This window comes from Callionymus lyra, chromosome 10 (genome assembly GCF_982586985.1).
Source record: "Callionymus lyra chromosome 10, fCalLyr1.hap1.1, whole genome shotgun sequence".
Lineage (NCBI taxonomy): Eukaryota > Metazoa > Chordata > Actinopteri > Syngnathiformes > Callionymidae > Callionymus > Callionymus lyra.
In genome coordinates this window covers 15,544,651-15,567,562 of record NC_141827.1, presented here as the reverse complement: position 1 = coordinate 15,567,562, position 22,912 = coordinate 15,544,651, and the positions used below count along the sequence as shown (strand labels likewise).

General features: G+C 37.0%; 1 protein-coding gene across 2 annotated transcripts in view; it reads right to left on the bottom strand.

Moving 5' to 3' along the window:
- The window catches only part of dlgap4b (discs, large (Drosophila) homolog-associated protein 4b), a 103,924-nt gene that overhangs the window by 62,468 nt on the left and 18,544 nt on the right, over positions 1–22,912 (bottom strand). For both annotated transcript variants that reach the window (XM_087800407.1, XM_087800406.1), the window contains exon 2: positions 10,406–10,461. The gene's annotated coding sequence lies outside the window, so the exon portion shown is untranslated. The remainder of the gene's footprint in view (positions 1–10,405; positions 10,462–22,912) is intronic.

Sequence of the window (22,912 nt, the reverse complement as noted above, 5' to 3'; positions counted from 1 at the left end):
GTAATGATACTGAAGAAATACGCTGAGTTTTTGCATCTTTTTGTCTTACACTCATTCACTTATTAACTCTACACTGTACGCACCTGCTACTCTTTAAGAAGTCACTACTGATGGTGAGCAACCTGACATCTTTTTATGCAAGTGGAGTTTTTAAGTGAGTTGCTTTGGTTGTGGAAAATATTGTTTTTAAGTAGACAAAAGTCAATATTCTACGTTGCGATGCCAAATGTTTTGGAGGTTTTCCAAGCATCTGCAGCCCAGTCAACCTTTCGGGATTGTATGATCAAAGTTGTCTGACTGAGAGTGATCTTGTCCAATTTGGAACACTATCCAAACAATTCTGACTCTCCCTCAGGTTTGCTTCCTAAAAACATATTCCATTTTTTTGATCTCTCAATCCAGAAAGCTCTCCTTTATTATGATTCCTAACAATCAAACCCATGAGTCGGCGCTGTGACCCCCTGCCTGCACACTCGGCTTTGCAATATCATCATTAGCTTGTGCAAATAACCCAACATATCAGAAATATTCTTACTGTACCATAAAGATTTATTTATTTTTGAAATCCCGCTTTTTCTATCTTGTGATGAGTATTTGTGTACGAACTCAGCTGAAGCTTAAGGCTCCTCGTAAGTACAGTATTCCCAGAGTGTCAACTTCTGCAGGCATCATTGTGTATTTTCTTTAATTGCAGTTGTTGAATAAACAGTTGCTCATCTCTAGTCTTATTCATGACCACTTAAAACGAAAACCGATATTATTTTCATTTTATTTGAAATACAGAAAACAGTAGTTGTAGTAATGGCGTGTTACTTTATAATAGCATGTTGCTCTCAAGAGCATGGTTGATAAACATTGTTCTGAGGCATCTTAGGTGACTCTCTTAGAAGCACATTTCTTTTGTCATGAGCTACCACACTGTGTCTGTCAAGTGTCATTCAGATGTTATCTCGAGTGTCAGAGTGCTGTGAGTACATGCATTAAGTCATATACAGTACTTTACCACTCTAACTCACACACACAGACACACAAGTGCATCATCTTATTAAAAGGCAGCATTTAAGCAGCAATACGTAAAGTTGGACAGATTGTTTCTGGTTCCTGGCCAGTGTCAGAACAGTGTAACTGCATAAATGAGATAAATAGTTTCCGTTTACTGCTGTAAAAAAGTTTGGTGATCACATCTGATACTCAAAGACTCTCAGGAAATATGAGAAAAAATAATAACACAAAATAAAGATGTAAAAATGTGACATGCTTTACTTGTTCTATGAACATTTCTTTAGTAAGTGTCATCAGGTCATATAAACAGTGTTTCCACTCAAATGAAGCATAAATTGATGTTTAATCTTACAGGACTGGTCCACTCCTGGTATTGTAAATTCTGCTCTTATTAATTGTGTAACGTAAAGCTCTGCAGAAACACAGGGTCAGCAAAGATTGAAGTGGCATGCTCACGATATTAAACTTATCTTCGTACTGCAGAACTGGAGAGTTAAATCCTTTATTCCTTCGAAGGCTTAGCAGTGAATGGAGTCCTGAAAGGATTATTTTGTGCATTTATTCATATTCTCAAAGGAGAGGCCTCTTGCTTGTTTGTCCTCAGTGCAGAGTTCAGACCAGAAGCGTAATGAAGATTAAACCTTTTTATTCTGTCAAACAAACACTCTTAAATCACACTAACAGTGACTTGCATAGAGAAAGGAGATGTTATATGATCACAGGATCAAACAGTGAAAACTAGTCGCACATTTATCTGCACTGTGTTGGAAGAGATGATTGCAGCAAAACAACCCACTTCAGTAGTGACAGCAGAAAGAGGAGGAATGGCCTGAAGGTACCTCACTGTAGACATGAATTATTTATTATGCTGATGAATTCCATATTCAAGGATAAATTAAGATAATCAAAGGCTAAAGGACTGTCTGAATTTTTCATGCGTCAGTTTAATGAGATGAATATGGCATTTTGTTTTTGTGATTTTCACCTCAATTCTGTTCCTGCTGTTACTCATACATCAACTATCGTTTTATCAATCACTATTTTAGAGTCGTAACAAGCTTGTTTGTTGTCGGCATACATGATCCATCAGTTTTCAAGAGACATTTGACTTGTTTTCAGCAGCCAGCTCTGACTAAACAGCCAAAATGTGTCAGGGCGGTGAGTGGTAATTGAATCCATTCACATGTCTGTCCTGTGCTTTCTCCCACCTTGAGAAGTGAAGAAATATCTCCCTTTAAAGGTGTTCCTTGCACGCCGTGGAAGATGAAAAATGGAATTCAGGCTTTGCTATAAAAGGATGGCAACACAATGCTATTTTTAAAAGGATTCTGACATCAGATATTTGAAATATCTCAGTAGTTAAAGCATATTTCTGTCACTGGAGGAAATGTTAGTACTAGATATTTACAGTGTGGCCATATTATGTTTATTATTAAAAATAATATAAGGATATAGTTGAATAATGGATACGCGTAATGCATGATATACAAATTTTATTCTATTTTTACAAATAGTTAAAAGAGGTAAATAAAAAATGTAAATGTTTCATGAGGGAAACAATAAAAAATCTGCACTCAGTAGTTTAAGAGATTCTCAGTTTAAAGGTGACTTCATGGAGTTTATATCCCTTTATGTTTTGTAAAATAAATACAGCTGGAAACATCAAGGGGGAAATTGAAACATGCTAAATACAATCTGCTTTGAGAAAAAAAAATCAATATTTAGAAAAAAAACAAAAATCAAGATAGACAAGGCTATTCAAGACGAATAAACCAATTAACATAGTTAGACAGTATTGTAAATATAAATTGTCACTGCTTGTCTGGATCCTTCAGGCATTTACATTCCCCCGTGGCTTTTAACTACCACATTTTCCTCTTTCCCAAGTGTATTCACTAGACTTGCAAACATCTGGAGCCTGGAAGTTTACTGGGCTAATCACCGCAATATCTTTTTTTCCACTTTGAAGAACAACCAGTGTTGCGGATATTCTCATTACAGGCAACAAAGTTTTCACATTCTAAAAAAAACCCTGCAAAAGTCTAATCGAAGAGCAGTACATGTGTAGCCCACAGCAGATGTCTGAGCTGTCAACTGAGTAAACACACTATAAGGCATAATAGACAGTATACAATGAGCATCACCACATTCTGTTACATAATTGTGTGTAGGAAGCAAGAGCAATGCAGGGACATTTGCATATCTATGGAAATATCAAGAAAATGTCTCTTCGGCCTTCAGGGCCACACTAGTCTTTGTCTCTATTATTGTTGGGCATGCATTGCAATGAAATGTTAATGTATGGAGAGGAAATATTCACGTTAGATAAAGTGGCGCGCCATCAGAGGCTCAGGGAAGTGAAACGTAAGTGTTCACCCGGCTCGCATCAATCACGAAGGTGTTAAGGAGTCGGCGGGGAAATGGATAGATAGAAAGTAAGAGGAGGCAACGAGAGCTCTGGCACTCATTCGGGGCGGTTTATATTCAAAACTTTTAAAGGTCTTATTGAAGTATGTGACCTCACCAAGAAACATACGGATTCCAAATGCTATAGTCCACAAGTCCACCCTATGTACTAACATAACAGATGCTTCTCGTTCTATTTACTTATTTAATAAGGAATACCGTCAGTAGGTGTTGAAGAATCAGCGTCCAACTGATGATGTAAAGCTCCAAACAACCCTTATTTCTATACTATATCTTGCTCCTTAAGTTAATAGAACCTGTTAATTAAATTAAAGTACTCTTTTATTTCCAATGTTAATTTTGAAGATGTGTTTGGATGTAACACATACACCAGACGAACATTAATGTTTCGTTTTAAGTGTGTCTTAAATAGATAGGTGTCCCTCGGGTAATTGTTTGTGAAATAGATCTTGGACCTCTATTGTACTCATCAGTATGTGTCTGTTTGTATAAAACTCTCTTTTCATTGAAACATTTACATTAGAAAATGTGCTTAAACCCCACTCACTCAAAACGCTTGGTTTTTCTGGAGATTAAATCTTGTTTACCTTAACCACACCCACTCAGTTTAGTCAAATATTGAGGTTTGTTCAATCCCAGAAGTCTCCACCTCCAAGTGGGCGTATTTACAGCTGGCTGGAGGAGGAGTAAAGCCATTATTACGTGATTATGGACTTCACTCTCGTAATCTCTCGTTCGCCCAGATTTCAGATGGGGGAGAACTTTATAAGGTAATAACTTCAAAACATGGTCATAATGAGGAAAACTAGATTAGTTGCCCTTTAAGGTATATATCAGATTATTAACATCTGGAAATAAAATTTAAAAAAAGAGTAAGCATTACACCCATTAAAATATTTGCCATTGGATATTTGGACAGTTTGGTTGACTAATCTATATGTAAACATCTGAAATTACAAGAGAAAAACACCCAACCCAATGCACTCTGTGAAGTGGGAGAGAAGAGAGTTAGTTCAGGTAGATTATAGACCTTAAATCTTAAATTCTGGAAATAATTCATATTTAATTAGTGTTAAATATGGTTTAAATTTCATCGAAACTGAATGTATTCCAGCTTTCATGGGGGTCTTCTGACCCCCCAGTATTCCAATTTACTTGACATGATTGAGTTGGTCTCCCACCAAACCCTTCAGTTAAAGGTCAGAAGTCTGTATGCAAGTTTTATCTTCTTAAATATTGAATTTATTTGTACTTAAGATCCCTTTCCAACCCCTTAAATTTAACGAAAGGAGCGGAAATTTAGGAAAAGTCCAAAACTTGAACGTACAATAACTTAATTGTGGCTCAGAATTGATCACCAAGCAACACACCACTGGTTACTCGCCTGAGATTTGAACTCATAAATTCCAACTTCACAATCAACCCACCAAGCTAACTAGTCGTCATATTGTTCGGTGATTTGACTATGAAACAAAATAATTTGTATATTGCAAAATGACAATATAGATGAATCCCTGCGGATAATCAATCTCATGGTTGTCACGGTAATTGACACCAAATGGTGTTTTTTCCACATGTGAAAGTCTATTTTATGTGATCCCAGTTGGTCGTTTGGCAAAGGAAGCTTCATGACAAACAGTAAATCCTGTTCATCTTCTCATGACCCATGTTGAACGGATCTCCTCAAATTGATCCGTATCAAAATGAGCAGCTTTTATGCTTGCAGCATTCACTTGTTAATCTGGTCAGAAGGATTAGTTGGTAAAGACGCCACAGACAGACTTGAGGTTCACAGCTAGATGCCAAAAGGTCTGGCGAGAGGAAACATGGGATTAAACGCCATATTATTAAAGATCTGTATCTCAAAGCAAAAAAAAAGAAATAAAGACAGGCTCATTTTCCACTAATGACCACAGAGGCATGAAAATATGCATCTGTTCTCACTGACTCTGGAATATTAAGATTGAGGCGTAATCGTCTCTCCAACCTGCTTCATTATGCAAGGGTATGCTGGGAATTAAGACAACAAACGCATGGCAAACAGCACCACTGCCATTCAGCCCAGATCCTCCACTCCACTGTAATCTCTGAGCTGCACCAGTTGTCGGATTTCAATTCTTCTTTTCATGATGAAGTAGCTCTGTAGCTCTAAAAATATCAGGTGGCTCAGGAATATTTTAGGAGTAGAGTCCTAAAATGTCATGGGCTGAGATGAGGCGGCGCTTATAAATAAATTACTTTACCAGATGGATGACCTTCACCATCTGGTAATACTACCTTGTATTGTGAAGACATCAACACAAACGTGAAATTATTTAACAAACCTCGACTCATTGATTCATGTGTGTTGTCGGTCTATATATAGACTTCCACGGATCGTCTAATTGTCTAGTCTGCTACCGGAGCGATTGTTACTTCCCTCTTCAAATAGTTTTTGGCAGACGATTACGCAGGAGGGATTGAAGCATCCATCTTTGTCAAATTAATTAGGTTATATCAGATGCTGATACTTTACACCTCTGGTAATTGCTCTTATTAAAATAGAATCAAGCTGTTAAAAATAACCACACTGATCATGACACAGATTCACAAAAATACATTTTCAGGTTTTATGCTTTTGATTATGATCATCCAGAGGAAATATTGTCAAAACCTTAGCCTTTAAGTTTCAGTGTGAAACTATGTAAATAATATTAGTTTAAACTTAAAGCTGCAGGATGACTTTTTGCCTAAACGTCACTCTTTTTTTCATAGTTTTTGTTGGTCTTTTCTTATTGTCTTCTATCGTTTCAAGATTGCAGTCTGAAGAATAAGAGATTAAAATGTTTATCTTCCACATTGACAATCATTTTTTCCAATTATTGCTCCAATAGTCCGACATGCCGCCACATATGTGGCATGAGCTCAGCGCTCTCGACCAGAAGTTTGTAAATGTTCTATTTAATGGATTTCAGTTTGTAATAGAGATAGAACAGCTTGAGATATGTAAGAAGGAGCTTTAGTCACAATCCTGTGCGCTTGTGTGGTACAAGAGCAGGAGGAAGAACAGCTGACATCGAGTCATTTCTTTTAAATTAAACTATCGTTAGATCTGCTCACAATAATAAAGGAACATGACATCTGAAGAGGGGAGCGATGAGAAAATAGTCAGAGGGAAAACACAGGAGGGTGTGAGATGTTTTGTGGAGGAAGGGCTGAAAACACAATCTTATCAGAATCACAAAACTGTATTGCCAGTGTTGTAAACACAACCACTTGTTGTGGTGGTATTACAGAATATAGAAATTAAATAATATGAATTAAATAAAAAAGAGATTTATAAAAGAAAATGAAATACATCAAATATAATAAGAGACATCCCCATAAAATTAAAAAATTAAATTAAATTGAATTGAATTGGCAGATGTGTCTTTTAAATGTGTTTTCATCTAGCTTCATATTCATAGTTAATGTATGTTTGAAGAGTTTTACTGTACAAGTCATTCTTTGATCAGGACTTTCTTTTGTACTTTTGATGGAGGGGTAGGTAGAGAGTGACGGGGGCAGAAATGAATAGACAGGAGCTTTAAAAAGCTTTTGGAGGGATTTATTTCCAATAAGCCATGTAGGAGATTAAACCATGTTAATGCAATGCCTACACAAACTGGACAAACACACACATCACAATCACGCAGGATGACAGGAGAAGATGATCATGAAGAGGTTGATGGCGGTCCGTGTCAGCGAAATGACTAAAATAAGCTGTTATGTTTCCCTGGAGTCCCTTTTTGTGACAAACCTCCTGATTGTAACTACACTGTTGTGATTGTTCTGGACTCTCTTCATATCCGTGAGTTCATGGAGGAGCTAAACGTGATGAATCATCAAGTGAGAAAAGAGAAGGAGTCGACAAATCCACGACAGCTGAAGTTGAATCTGAAACTGATTAATATGTATCCGTTTGCTACCAAGAACACTTTGATTCAACATGTTGCTTTTACGCCTTCCACCAACATAAACTCTTGCCAATAAGCACTACAAAGTTGAAAGGGAAACTAATTTAAAATCCCAACTCTCCATGTTGCAAATGTTCCCCTAATATACCAGTTCCTGCTTTCCGCATCCAAGCAAAAAAAGATGAAAACAAGATGGATCACAAAGTTGACTCGTCACCTCGGCACAGGAGGATAACTAGCCATCAGAAACAGTCACACTCCTTTGAACCATAACCATTATAAAAGTGTGTTTCCACCAACATCATTTTGGACAACAACAGAAGCATCTCGAAGCAAAAGATTAGCCGTGTATCGTCAAAAGTTATCTACACTTCTGATTGCCGGAAAGTAATTATTTTGCACCTACTGACCAGTTTCAGTTTCACTGTGATTTACTTCCTAATTTTTAATTGACTGACAGCTCTTTTAAAACCACAACACAATATGGTGAACCGTAATAAATTGTTTTTCCCAAGTGGTTTTCTTCAAATATATGTTCGACATAATTTCTCTGCCTCCACTCAATTGGATCAGCTTTCTAAATATCCGGCTTATTTTCACATGATTACAGAGCATTTCTGTTTTTATTATTTAACATGGAGTTTTGTTAAGTTAAGGTAAGGTAAGGTAGAACTTTATTTTTTTTTCCAATAGCCACAGAAAATTCACCAATTTTTCATAAAAAAACCAAATTAAAATAAAATAAGAACAAGAACAAAGAGAAATAAGAAGTTACTGGGGTCTGTTTAATTACTAGAAAAGTATATCTATTTGTTTCTGATTTTACAACTGGAATATAATCTTCATGACAATACAAAGCAGAGTTTTATTGGTGACAAATATATAAAATACATTTAGAAACCGTCTTAGTACCTAAGAGAAATTGTTAATTGTTTATTACAGATTCGTAAATAGAATAAACAGACTACTGTCCTAAGGTCAGGGAGGACCTCGTGACACAGCAGTATCTCATCAGTTCTTTCCAAAGGCTGTTCCTGACATGACAAGTAAACCCTCCAGTCGACTTGCTGCTCTGTACTGTACTCAAACTACTCAAGATCAACGTACAAGCAAGCAGAGCCTTGAGTGGTTTGTTAAATACAACTCAAAAAACACTGGCGTCATTACACAGCTGTCTTCAGTCAAAATACGATTTCATCTTCGACCGAAAGTAAAGAAGATCCCTCTAGAGTCAATTCTCTCGATAATTCACGCCGATTTACCTTCTCCTTGTCTGTGATCAAGTGGCCGCCTCAGATCTTAAATATACATGACATGTGGCCTTCTGTTTAGTTCCCTTTCTGCTCCATGTCTTTTGCTTCCTATTTTTTCGGTGAACACTTATCTTGTCCTGGCTTCAGATGCGTGCATGTTCCTCCATTATCTCATCACACCTTTCATTTCCTGAATGCTCTCCAGCCTGTGCTGTTTTTGCTTCCCTTTTTCTAGTATTTAACCTCACTCCTCTCACTATCTTGCTGCCATATAGAAAAACCCTCGTGTCTCGTACCAGCGTTATTGCAGATCCAGGAGGCATGTGTTCCAGCAACACAGTCTCCTGTGTCTAGACCTCGCACTGAATAAACACATTTATATGCAGCGTTTCACATCTGCGTTTGACTTCCATGCGACCAAAAAAGCTACTGCATGGTTAGACAATGGATGGTTGGTTTGACTCTTTGGTGAGGTGCAGTGTTAATATAAAAAATAAATAAAAAGATTATTTAAGGCTGTATCCACTCTTCACTGGCTTCCAGTTTCTTTCAGGATCAACTTTAAAATTCTGGTTCTTACTTTCAGATCTATTCATGGTCAGACTCCTCCTTACATCAGTGATCTGATCCAGCCTTACACCCCAGCTCGGGCTCTGAGGTCTGTGGATCAGAATCTACTGATGGTTCCTCGCACACGGTTCAGGACCAGAGGAGAGAAATCCTTCTAGGCTGTTGCTCCTAAGCTTTGGAACGATCTTCCTCTTTCTTTGTGTTTGATGATCTACTGACTCCTTCAAGAAACATCTTAAGACGTTTCTATTTGTTCAGGCTTTTCCTTGATTTTCTGGAACTCCTGTTGTGTTATCAGTTTTATCTTGACCTTTCAAGTATATACTTTATTGAATATTGTTTTGATTGTTTAAGCGCTTTGTGACCCTGGTCTGGAAAAGCGCTATACAAATAAAAATTACTTACTTACTTACTTACAAGGAACAGAGAAGTCGAGACCATAATGAGTTCCGAGTTGTTTAAAAGGAAAGCTTCTGTTCATCATTCATATTATTGTATTCAACTGATTATTGATGCTAGTATGAACAGTTGCCCTCATTTATAATGATAATTTTTGTTATTAGCCGTGGTTTACATTTTACTGTACCACGCTAGCCATGTTTCAATGATCGTTCGTCATTGTTAGCATTAGCCCTAGAAGCCTTAAGATCACTAACATTACTTGAAAGTGTTTTCTCCCCGCAACTAAACAGAAGAAATTACAGTCACAAATTTTTAGAAAAAGAAAAAAAAAATGTTTCTTGCTTTTTTAAAATAATGGTTGCCTTGGTGATTAGTTTTTTCAACCTCACCATGAAAAATACAAAATTCCTTTTTATTCTGACATCACTGGCATTAGAGATTTGCCGAAAATCAAATTGTATTTTTGTTCACTATAGAACGACAAAGAATTCATTCTTCAATGAGCAGAGATGATCTATTCGGAAAATTATATTTCCAATAAGAGTGGTTGGTGAAGAACAGAAATGAAGCTTATCAAGATAAAAGAATCCTCCAATCGTAATTTGACTGCTCATTCCTATCAAAAGGAAGTTTGTTTGATCGTCACATCCAGGATGGCCTGCATATGTTCCAGTCTCCGGTGTCGAGACCTTGCACTGAATAAACACATTTATGTTTGGACTTTCACGTCTGCATTTGAATTCCATGCAACCCAGAGCTACTCAATAGTCAGACAATGGATGGTTGGTTTTGTGGGAACACATCTTGTTACCTCACCTGGTTGGAAGAAGTGAAGACTGTGAAAGACGGCCAGGCTCATGGAAAAGTAAGTCCTGCAAAAGAAAGAGTTCTCTGATCAGCGTTTTTCTTCTGCATTCCAAAATAAGGCTAAATTAATTGCCTCAAACTTTTGGCTGACAAATGCTTTGTCATTCACTTTCACAATTCAGAAACTTCATAGTTTTTAATGAGCAAGTCTCTTAGCGTTTCTTCATTTGAATAAATCAATGGGCTCACAAAGGTAAGAAAACGTACACATCTTGACTGATAAAGCGCTTCAATTAAACATAGATTAGATGAACACATTTGCTTCAAAAAGACAATCAGAGAAACCATAAGATGGATCAGCAGGAAAATCTGCAGTTCCCACATCAGCATATCCGTCAATTGGCAAAGTTATATTTTTGTGAAATAAACAAAGCAAAGTCACAGAGAGCTGACTAATTAATTTGCTCTGTGGAAATCAGAAACCATTATCAATTGTTTCCTTTTTGAGTTGGATAAAATATACCTCCTCCTGAACAGAAATAAAATCATTCATACATTATTTTAAAAACGCACCAATTGTATTAATTCGATTAAATATATTAGTTTTATATTATTATTAATCAAAGATATTTGATAATAAAACATTAATAAATAAAACTTTAATATATTCTTTCGATTTTTCACTCTGTGTTTAAATGACATGAAGTCACTTCGACTTCATCTGGCTTTTTTGTTATCATCAATGATAAAAGCATTTTACTGCCACTTATTCCCTTTATAGGGTTGATAAGTACTGAAGCGTATTCCAACTACACCAAGAGCAGAAGTACAACACCCTGTTGGTATAGATCACAGAAATAAACTGACAGGGAAACCTGTCGGTTTATTTTAAAATGAAAAATACATCTGCATTTTATTGAGGGAGCACAATAGATAATCTCCTGCAGTTATGGAGCCCAACTGAGGATTGACCTTTGACACTCTTTAACTAATATTCAGGAAGGATGAGATTTCCTTTTTCTCCCCACGCTATACTGCTATGTTCTGGTTTTATTTTGTACAACTTCTCACTTCATGAGTTGTTGGTTTGCCATCGTGTGTAACTGGTATAGAAAAAGTGAATTTAGATAAAGCTATTGCTAGTTGAAAATCTTATGTCCTTTTTGGATCCATGATATTGAAAATATATTTTATCTAAATAATATTGTGTACTGTATTTTTTATTGTAGTTTAAATTTTAAATCCGTTCTCATGTAAAGCAGTTGGTTATTCCTGTGGATCTGAAAGGTGCCATAGCAATGAAGACGGTTCACATTATTACTGTTTTATTATTTTAACAATACAGAAGAAAAAAAAAAGGAATGAAATTCCAACCTAAATGTATCTTGACTTGTATCAAACGTTACGGAACATATAATAACTTACAGGCCCGCAAGTGAGTGACCTGCTGAAGAATATAACAATATTGTATCTGAAGGCCAACAAATAATAGTTTATGAAAGAGTCCCATGTTATCCTTTGCTGTACATTTCTTCATCCAACCAGCCTGGATCATTTCTTGTGTCCGTCTCCTTTATTCCCACATCCATGTAATGATCTTTAAATGGCGGATCATATACACTCATTGAAAAATGTATTGTCAGACGAAGAATGTATATTTTATATCCGTTTTCTTCTTAGCCCTACAATTAGTGTCATTAAGTTTCCATCACATGGTAACACTTAAATCAGAGGAACTGGTCTCTTCAGTGATCCTGGGTCTTCTTCGTATTAGAACACTTCCTCACTGCAGTGATCAGTTTTTGCTCATGTCATCCTAACATCTCGCTACAGGTGCAGTGATTCAGCGGATTATTCCCGTAACTTCATCCATAATAACGTAACAATATCCATTGAAGCTCTTTAAGGTAGTAGGAAAACAATACTCAGGTTCATGTACCTTGTGATCTACTAATGTTCGGATGTCTTTTTTGGATTAAATATTCCAAATTCAGCGATAACTGGGTACAGGTAAGATTAATAGATGAACGAATACATCAATTAATTGACCTATTGTACAGGATAACCCTGAACCTGCATATTATAGGATAGGATTTGTGATCAAGCAAAGTTTGAAAAAGTAGTTTTTATTTGTGGTCCGGTATATTCCTGAATAGCCAAAAATAAAATGGTTGAAACAAAGCTGTGTGTTTGTATCAAATGCAAAGCAAGCATATACTTTGCAAGAGAACCAACACCACAGGTTCCAGTCCCAGGCTCAATATAGTATTGACAAGTCTTGCTGAGCCAGGTAGATTCTCTCTGTTGCTTTGAATAGAAGTTTTTTTTTTAAATCGTGTGCAGAATCAATGTCACTGTTTCTGAGGAGAATCACATTTGTTTTCTTCCTGGTTCATGCAGTTTGTTTTGGTCCTTTATTGAAACACTTGACTTTACATGGAGAGCATCAGAATCTACTGATGGTTCCTGAACAAGCTTCTCCTAAGCTTTGGAACGATCTTCCTCTCCCTCTGTGTTTGATGATCTACTGACTCCTTCAAGAAACATCTTAAGACCTTTTTATTTGTGCAGACTTTTCCCTGATTTTCTGGGACTCCTGTGTTTGTCTTATGTGTCTTGATATTTTAAAGTATATATTTTATTGGGTATGGTTTTGATTGTTTAAGCTCTTTGTGACCCTGGTCTAGAAAAGCGCTCTACAAATATTACTTACTTAATATCATCCATGCAATCAAAACTACTTTTTCCAGACAATGCCGACTGAAATAGACCTGCAACTAAACTAAAGAAATAACTCTACCACTGCTGTTTGGAAAAAGAAAAATACAAATGTATCTTGCAGGATTTTTTTTTTTTTCATTCTGTTTATTATTATGCTTTTTTTTTAAAGAGATTTACTATATTTGATGTAACAGAAGTATTAACTGAAGTGATTTCTACAGAATATCACAAGGACCAGACAGACTTTGGTTCACTCACACGTTACTTTGCTCTACAGATTTAACAAATCTTTTTATTATACAAATCTAACAAGTTGTTCTGAGTCATGGTGTTCCAAGTCAAAGGTGGTCCCTCTTCTCTCCCCCTCACAGAGGCAGGAGGAAGCGAAAAAGGCGGACCTAAGAGAAAGCAGTGACCCCCACCACTGACTCCAGACCGACCACTTCTCTCAAGCCTCTTACTCAAAGAGCAATGCTCCACAATTCCTCTCCAGACCTTCTCTACTGGAGGAGAAACTCAGAAGGAGAACATAAACCTTCCATTCATTCATATGTCAAATTGAAGGCCCTGGGGCCAAATCTGTCCTGTCAAATTATTGGGTCAAAATCATTAATTTGACTGGTGATTCCTTTCAAAAAGAAGTTTGTGTGATTGAGTTTCAAACCCTTGCTCTAAATGATTGATCCCAAATACTTCAGCTCATCTGGTTTTACTACCTCTTCTACTATCATTCACTGATCCTCCAGCCCTCTCTCGTTCACATTCGTGTCTTTGGCCTTGCTTGTATTGACTTCCATTAATCTTCTCTCCTTGTATCTCCACCTCTTCTTTTCTCACTGCAAATCATTTTCAGCAAACATTATCGTCCATGGAGACTCCTCCCTGCGATCATCTTCAGTCGGTACATTACCAAAGCAAACAAAGAGGATTTAAACTGATCCCAAATCCTACTCTTGAATCATACCTTCCGGAAACCTTGCTATTGTCACTCAGTCCTCAAACGTTGATAAAAATCCAACAAAAACTGTATGTTTTTGACATGAATATGATCATCTCTGCTCCAGTGAGAAAATGCACCAGCGGTCTGCTTTCTTTGTCGTATGCACAGCATGTTAAGTAGGTAGAGATTTCAATAGATCATCAGTCCAGCCCTGCCTGGGTGTTTGACGGCAGCTGTCGGCAGGGGCAGGACGGAGGTTTGAAAGTAGAATATAACCTTGACTGCTGACCAATCACAGCAGAAAGGTCGATTGTCCAGTATAATGCCAGCTCTGCAACATCGGAAAGAAGATGCAAAGAAAAAACGTTAAAATTCAAATAACACAGAGTTTTGTGTAAAGGAATTAGGTCCTTTGAGTTAAAAAATAAGATTTTAGGATGAAGCCTATATATATTTATATATATATATTTTTTTTTATTTATAAAATTTGGGAATCATAGCCAGAATAGAAATCAAGAACACCTGAATCCAGTGTAATGGGTCTATCTAAGGAAAAGCTAATTTAAAAAGCCTTGATTTGATTGATTTGTTTGCGGCTCTCAAGGGAAGCACTTTCCTCACCGACACGTCTCACCATGGACAATGCTACAGAAGACACATGACTTTAATAGAAATGCTTCAGTCCCGCCAGGTAAAGTTGAAATTGAATAATATGAACAGAGGAAGCCGTGTCTGTCTGTTTGACAGATTTGAAAAAAGTCACACTATAGCAAAGAAAAAGTGCTCTACAGGAAGTCAAGGCCTGGCTATATATCATAGCCTGACCCGGCTGAGACACTGACAGTGATTCACAGTTACAACCAAATGTTTTTGGATTGGCAGACAATCTCCAGCGGGGAGATAAAAGTAGTAAGCAGTCAAGAACCGTGGAGAAAAAATAAAGATTTATATTTGACTGAAACTGTGGATAAAAGTTATTAGAATGGAAAATCCTTTTACTGACCCATGAAACCACTAAAACACTTTAGACAGCTAACATTTGTTTTGAACAAGCCAAAGGTAAATGGCCGTGTGGGAAGAACGACAGCTGATCTGAACTGAAGTCTTCTTCGCATCTGTGTCATGATCTGCTCTACTTTGTGCTCCACTTCTTGTCGCCTATAATTTGTCTTTGCTCTGACACACTTAACTTTTAGTCCGTTATCCCCGGCAAATGCTGGGAACATGCTGCCTGATAGCATGTAAGTCAGTGATGCAGCAGCACCTCAGAGCTACAGGCTGGGACACGGTTTCAAATTGTCAGTGGTTATTAAGTCAGCCTGTCTATTATGTGGGTCAGAACTAAATTATTAAGACCCTTGATCTTCTGATTTGATGCATCTATATTCCGGAGAAGTAAAATATGTGACACACTGACTGATATATTATTTGCTTTCGGAAATGTTGTTCCAACGGTTTTTTAGTTTATTAGAAATGCGTCAAACAGTAAAGCCGACTTGCATCTTAGAAGAGTGGGGAAGGGTTAGAAACAAGTGTCGGTATTAAAGATACCTAACAACTCCCTTAGAAATAATGCTCAGTCATCCGAGAGAGACCGAGAGTAGACTGCCGCTCCAAGGCTTCAAAGTCAGTTCAGTCGACTCAAACATGCCCGCAGACACTTGGTGAGGAACTGTGGGTGTACAACTGGGAAGGAGGCCCTGTGGTAGACCCAGGTCACACAGACACAGCCTTGATATCCCCCCACCCTCTTTTTTTTGCACAAGCTGCTGCCGATCTTGGTCGAACATGAGGAAAAAAAAAATGTCAGAAAATGTCTCACATCTTACACTTCCTTAAAGTGTATGTTGAATTCGTACAGTATCTACTCAGAACAACATTCAACACATCCTTCATTCCACCACTACCTTGAGCAATAAACTCCATCTATTATTACACAATTACAATGTAATTCATTTTGGGGAAATCTACAGGTTGAGTAAAATCTAAAATAAATGATGAAATTATCGATACATTATTTGCCCATTCCGTGACCATTTGCAAGAGAGCTTGTGTAAAACAATGTGTGTTTTGATATTGATATTTACACTTAACAAAAAGTGATGCCCTCACCCTTTCAGTTAGTCGATGTTCTTGTTAAGTTATTTTTGCTCCAATTTGCAGTACCTCATATCCATTTAAAAACCAATATAGCTCTCTCAGAATAACAAATCAAGGTTATCCTCTGGTTTAAAATCTAAAATGTTGTTAATTTGATTGCACATAAAAATACTGGCAACATGGGAAATAAAAGAAGAACATTTTGCCTAAGTGGGTAAAACAAGACTTGTTTTATTTGACATTAATAAGTGGAACTACTTTCCAAGCCGAAGAAAATAAACCCTTTAAACACGTTTTTGTTTTGCAATGTTGCGTGTAAACCACTGAGGGGCCACAGACGCATCAATACTGACATGTCAAACAACATGATACTGTTACTTATTACACTGATCACCAAATCAATACAGCCCTAAATAACCTAAACACTTCTGCTATCATAGATCCGACCATTGCTCCTGATTCCCCAAGAGACTTCCTTTGCTATGGTAACAACCCCTAATTACAACCATTGTGGCAACAGCTGTAGTCGTAGCAACAGCAATTTTGCTATGTGACCAAAAGAGAGGGTGAAGATTAAGGAGGTAGACTGTTATCAGTGGTCCAACATACTCTCCTGGCCATTATCCATTCACACACATATCTCTGAGGAAAATCATGCATTAAGCCTTGTTTTTTTTCTTTCCTTCCCTTGTTTGTACTGTTTTCTTGTCGTGACTTAACCCCAATAGACTTCTCCTCACATAATAAACCATCTAATGAAGGAAATGGATTTAATATTGGTTAAATAAAAACAACAGTTAATGTTTTCTTGTCAGTGTTTATTTAAAAAAATGTCATGCCATTAATTCAGCGTTTTGTTGTTGCTATTTTTATGCATTTGGAAACATTTTGCCCCTGCTTTTTAGCTAATAGCCGAGGGTTCCATTCCATCCATGTGCTCTATGTTGTGAACCTCTATCCCTCGGTTCAGTCTCTCAGCACCTACCATGTGCTCTGAGTGGGCCATGTACCCTCATGAGATAGAGTGCAGAATGAACCTGAATTATTAATGCAACCCAGAGAAGGCCACCTACAGTTAACTTTAAAGGGGTCTTGTACAGAAATAGTCACGATAACTTCAATCGATTCGTTTCCGTTCCCTAAAATATAAAAAATACAGTGTATGTTCAAACCTAGATTTTCTGCTGTTCATGGCATTTTAAATTCATATGACTCTTGCTCCCTCCTCACATTATGCTAATCTATCTTCTTTCACATCCTTTGCAACAACATTACTTCTTTTCCAGGATTTGTATTAACCCCTCTTCAGCCAAACTTCTGTTTATTAAAATGCAGACATACATGTGATACTCGTTTGGCATGTAATTACATTTTTTACTCACCCTCATGTCGACTAAGGGTTGGGGTTATTTTCAGAGTAATCTGTTCCCTTTAAGAGTTAAAGACAAAAATGCAATCCCTTCCCAAAAGCCTCACCTTAAAAACATCCAAATACCTGCTCGTCATCTTCTATTGAAGCCTGAACATCAAGAATTGTTGAAAAAAAACTTTAAAAAGTCTATGTTTTAAGCTTGTTTGTAGCATAAGTTTACACAAGAATATGCTACACAAACAGGAAGTACTATCGGTAAATATTGCGATTGCTTCCAGTAGACAGTAGATTGGAACCGCTTGCATTATTTACCCGGCGTACTTCCTGTTTGTGTAGCATGTTAGGCGTTGAGCTTCCACTACAAACAAGCTTAAAATATACACTTGTTTGAATTGTTTTGGAAGAATTCCTAGTGACGAGGCTTCAATATAAGATGGACGTTATAGATGAGTATGGAGGTATTTAGGTGTTTTTAAATGTTTCATTTTTAGACGAAGATGAAGACAACTGAGCTCCAGTCGCTACATTAAAATGAACATATGTTTTGCCTATAACAGAAATGGATAACTAAAAAAAGAATCCCAACCCTTAGTCAACATGAGGGTGGGAAGAAAATGAGTGAAATTTGGGAGAACTAACCTTTCATAAGCACTAATGGAAAATGTTTGCAATGTTCTCACAGCCCAGCTACTTTGAGCCATATGTTCTGGTAAAGCAATTGCATTCTCCTCATTGATGGCAAGCAAATAATTTGAGGGGTTTGATCCAAGGATCTCTTTGTGTGCTTCAGTTAGATAAATTAAGATGCAGTCGGTCTTGTTGTCTGGAGAAAAGCCATGAAATCTTGTCCCCTATTATGCAGTATGTCAAAGAGACATCAATCGTTCATTCCATTGTGTACATTTCTTATACTATATATTTATTATCATGAATTGTTTTACTTGAATGCCTCTATGTTTACATGTATACAAATATTTTACCATTATTATTATTATTATTTCATTTTTTAAGCCCTGAATGTGAAGGTGGGATTTCCATAATTATAGGAAAAGGGGTGGAGGGTGGGATCTTTCTTTGTTTTTTTTCAGGCTTGAAAATCCAAAAGATGTTGAAAAAAAATGTTATTAATTTTTTAGGGAGTTAAAAGAAACAAGGTTTAATTACAATTTATCGTTTAAACCGATCCACCAGGTTAAAACAGATAACACACGACACCAAATGATGTCTGGACCTGATGAGATGAAGATGACTCACACGTTAACAGCACAGAATGAAGAATTTCAGCGTGACCTCTCCACGACATCTGTGCCTGGTTTAGGTTTCGGTCTTCAGCTAGAGGGTGTGCAGCTGGTGTATAGTCTGATCAGAATGACAAAAAAAACGGACGCGCAATTCATTGACTATTGATTAGATTTAAAAAAAAAAATGTAAACCATTGAGCACAGTTCCAAAACTGTGTCGTTCTACTTCTTCAATGATGTGGTAGCTGTTAAGGTAAAAGAGAATTTCCTTTATACATTAGAGCATAGTGAATAGGATCAGTTCACCAAGATCCGCTCATATTCTCTTTCTTGCTTGTGAATGTCCACAGAAATAAAGGTAGAAAACTTCAAAATGTTAATGAAATTAAATTGTAATGTTATTACTTTTCTCTTGCATCACCTTTGCATTTCTTCCACAAAAATAGTGTTTGCTTTCTATACAGCAATATAATGCAATTATGGTTCACTGCACAATAATAATTTTACAGAGCTTTTGATATACAACACGTGGAATCAAAAGAGCTAAAGCCTTTAAGTATTGTTTATTGCAACCTTCATTCTCACTTGAATGAGAGGAGAGGTGTGAATGTGGATAGGGAGGATGAGGAATCGAAAAATAAACAACCATATTAACATTCCTTTTTATTCTCTAACAGAGATTTCCAAGAATTTAGTGCTTCATCAACCAATCCAAGATTAGTAATTAGTTTCAGAAGAGAAGTGAAAACACAGACCAAACTAAGATTATATTCCACACTTTAATAAGAAAAAAAATGGACGTACGGTGATTTTGATTAAATCATAGTGATTTGTTCTACTGACATACTTCAAACCAACAATGTAACTAAAACCTGCTCACTTTCTTCCCTACTTCTTTATCTGTAACACATTCAGTAATTTTGTCATTTCTTAGCTACTCATGTGTGGTGGTTTTATATGGAAAAAAATACTTTATTTTAAAATAAATTGAATGCATGTTGTTGAAATGAGTAATATATTAAATCATTACCCTTTTTGTGATAATGCCTTTAACGATACAGCAAAAAGTTGTAAATAGTAAATTACTTTACTCAGTGTATAACCTTGTTTTTTTTATGATGTTCTGTCACTTGAGATTGCAATAAATCACACTTGTAGACCTTAAAGCATCACTATTTCCTTAGTATGACGAGTCGTTCACAAGGTTCAGTAGAAATTAAGTTGAGCCACTTACTGAAGGTAAAGTAAGTATAGTAATGGTTATTTATAAAGTGCCTTTCTAGACCAGGGTCACAAAGCGCTTTAACAAACAAAAACAATATACAAGTTCCGAGTATACGAGTTCCAGAAAATCAGGGAAAAGTCTGCACAAATAAAATGTCTTAAGATGTTTCTTGAAGGAGTCAGTAGATCATCAAACACAGAGGGAGAGGAAGATCGTTCCAAAGCTTAGGAGCAACAGCCTGGAAGGATTTCTCTCCTCTCGTCCAGAAGCATGTTCAGGAACCATCAGTAGATTCTGATCCACAGACCTCAGAGCCCGAGCTGGGGTGTAGGCTGGATCAGATCACTGATGTAAGGAGGATTCTGACCATGAATAAATCTGAAAGTAAGAACCAGAATTTAAAAATCATCCTGAAAGAAACTGCAGCCAGTGAAGAATTTAAATCATCGGAGAAATGTGAGTTCTTCTACTAGAGATCGACCCATTTCCAATAAACAACTTTTACAAATCTTTATGATCTTGCAAAAACTGTATTTACTGTAACTACAAAAAGGTCTGGGAACATCTTGTACAAGTTAGGGTGAATGTCGAACCATCATTTTCTTGTTAGCCATATTTGCTCTACTGGGAACCCAAACTTAAGTCAAAGAGGAATTTCATGTCCAGAGAAAGTGTTCGACCCTCGGCTCTTACGCTAGCTGAGCTGAAAAACATATTCTTTTAATCTTCCGTAGTGCTACTCAAAGAGTCATCAATAAATTACTTCATGCATGTGGACTGTGGTACTAGGAGGACCTACATGGTGACACAAAAACAAATGGGTCCAACTTTTGATATTCTCTTTTCTTATTTATATATTAATTAAATTCAACTATGTTAATAACTACTCCATTATGTTTATGTCTTGATAATCCGTTACTTCTTAATTCTACATCATGTTTTCGAGGGGGCCTACATTTAGTTCTGAGACTTTGTTCGAATAATTGACACCCTTCCATGGAATGGTTGGTATCCCCACTCTGATGGCGGAGTTTTGTGCTTCCCCTTAAGACATGCCCAGAACTAAATTTAGGTTATCTCCAACATATACTCTAGAATGAAGAAGTAACGTCTTAAGACTTCCGTGTGTTGATATTATGCTTTAAACACACCCGAAGTAGATTTCATTTAAAGAAAATAAAGAAACAAACGAAAAGTCGGTGCCTGTTTTTCAGGGGTTACCCTTCATGAGAACATACTTACTCTACACAAAAAGAAAACTCGAAGATACCTTAGGTGGATCTGAAAAGGTTAAAGCATGCTGTGAAGCTGTCTCACTAACCGTTACGTGACCCTACCGTTTTGAAAGGTAGAAAACACAAATGATATCATTTATATAAATACTAAGCTACAAGCAGGTCGACTGTGATGAAATATCAACACAAACATGACAACAATCATCGAATTGTTTCAGCAGTATTTCCAAACACTACTTCAAATAGCTGTCAACAACCAAGGTGACACAAGCGCATAACAAATACTCTGTATTAAGTGAAGTCAGCTATTATCTTACAACCAAACCAACCCTCAAAGGCTTAACTGCCAATCCTTTTTAAATCTGCCCTCATTGTAAAATAAATGCCTCGGCAGCTCTTACAGGCACAGAGTGGGTGCAGCGCAAACATTTACAATAACACTATCAGGCATCGTCGGGACCTCAGCGCTATACTGTATTAACTAAGTCCACCGGCTCTCTAGCCCCGGGTTCAAATGTCAGACTGTCACAGCAATTTGCTAATCCTGTTGCAGATGTCACGAGACTTTCAGAGCGCTCTCTTCCGTCTATACATCAGTTCCTTTGATTTTCAAGGATCATCTCTTGCATTTTTCTTAGTTGATGAAATATACTAACTGTTGACAGGAAAGCATTCAAATACATGATGCATTTGGCTGTTTGGGATTTTTTAAAATTTCTATTTTAACTGATACGGTTTATCACTTTGATCATAAAATCCGTGTAACGGTTTAGGTTCAAGATGACCCAGAAGCGGAAGATCATAAATTACCAGACGGAAGGTTCACAAAAGAATGTTTAATAATCTCACAGACACAAAATCTCAGTCCAATAAAAAAAAAACTGAAGTCCAAGAAAACAAGGTAATGGTGGCTGTAAGGCGCAACAGTCAGGAGATTAGCATCCGCGCTGATATCGACTCAGGATCAGACTCTTTATGCAGCAAGCTAATTGTCCTGATAGTCGACAGCCGTGGATCTTGCCAAGCACTGCCCTCACCGACTTTCAAGAGGGCAACAACACACAGGAAACCCAGGGAAGAACTGTACAAAATAAAAGCCCCAGGAAGGGGACGTGAAAGTCCACCTTACAACAACAACTATGCTGTGTCTCAAATCGCATACTTCTCTTAGTATACTAGAAGTTAGTATGCATCAGGGTAGTGTACATACTAACTAGTACGCAAATTCTCAACAGATAGTATGTCTCAAATCAAACACTGCCGCTACGCACTAACCGGAGTTTAGGTGACAGATTCTTCTTCTACTACTATTTAAGGATGATTTCAAACAGCTGTTTGAATGCTATCGACACCTGCTGGCAGCACGTTTTGCAAGTTTGGAAAAAGCGATAAAGAAAAATGAGAATCGAAATATTCGCAAGATATTTAAGCTGGTATCAGCACCGAAGACGTGTCATCCTTCTACTGCTGCTGAAAATGCACCTGTAAGTATATGTATATATATACATATATATATATATATATATATATATATTAGTGTGCATGGCGCACTAAATTTCACATACTAAGAATTGAGACGCACTTACGCACTAAAAATACTAACTTTGAGTACGCTAGTATGCGATTTGAGACACAGCACTAGTTCGTCTGCATCAGGGGTGTCAAACTGGTCCAGAAAAGGG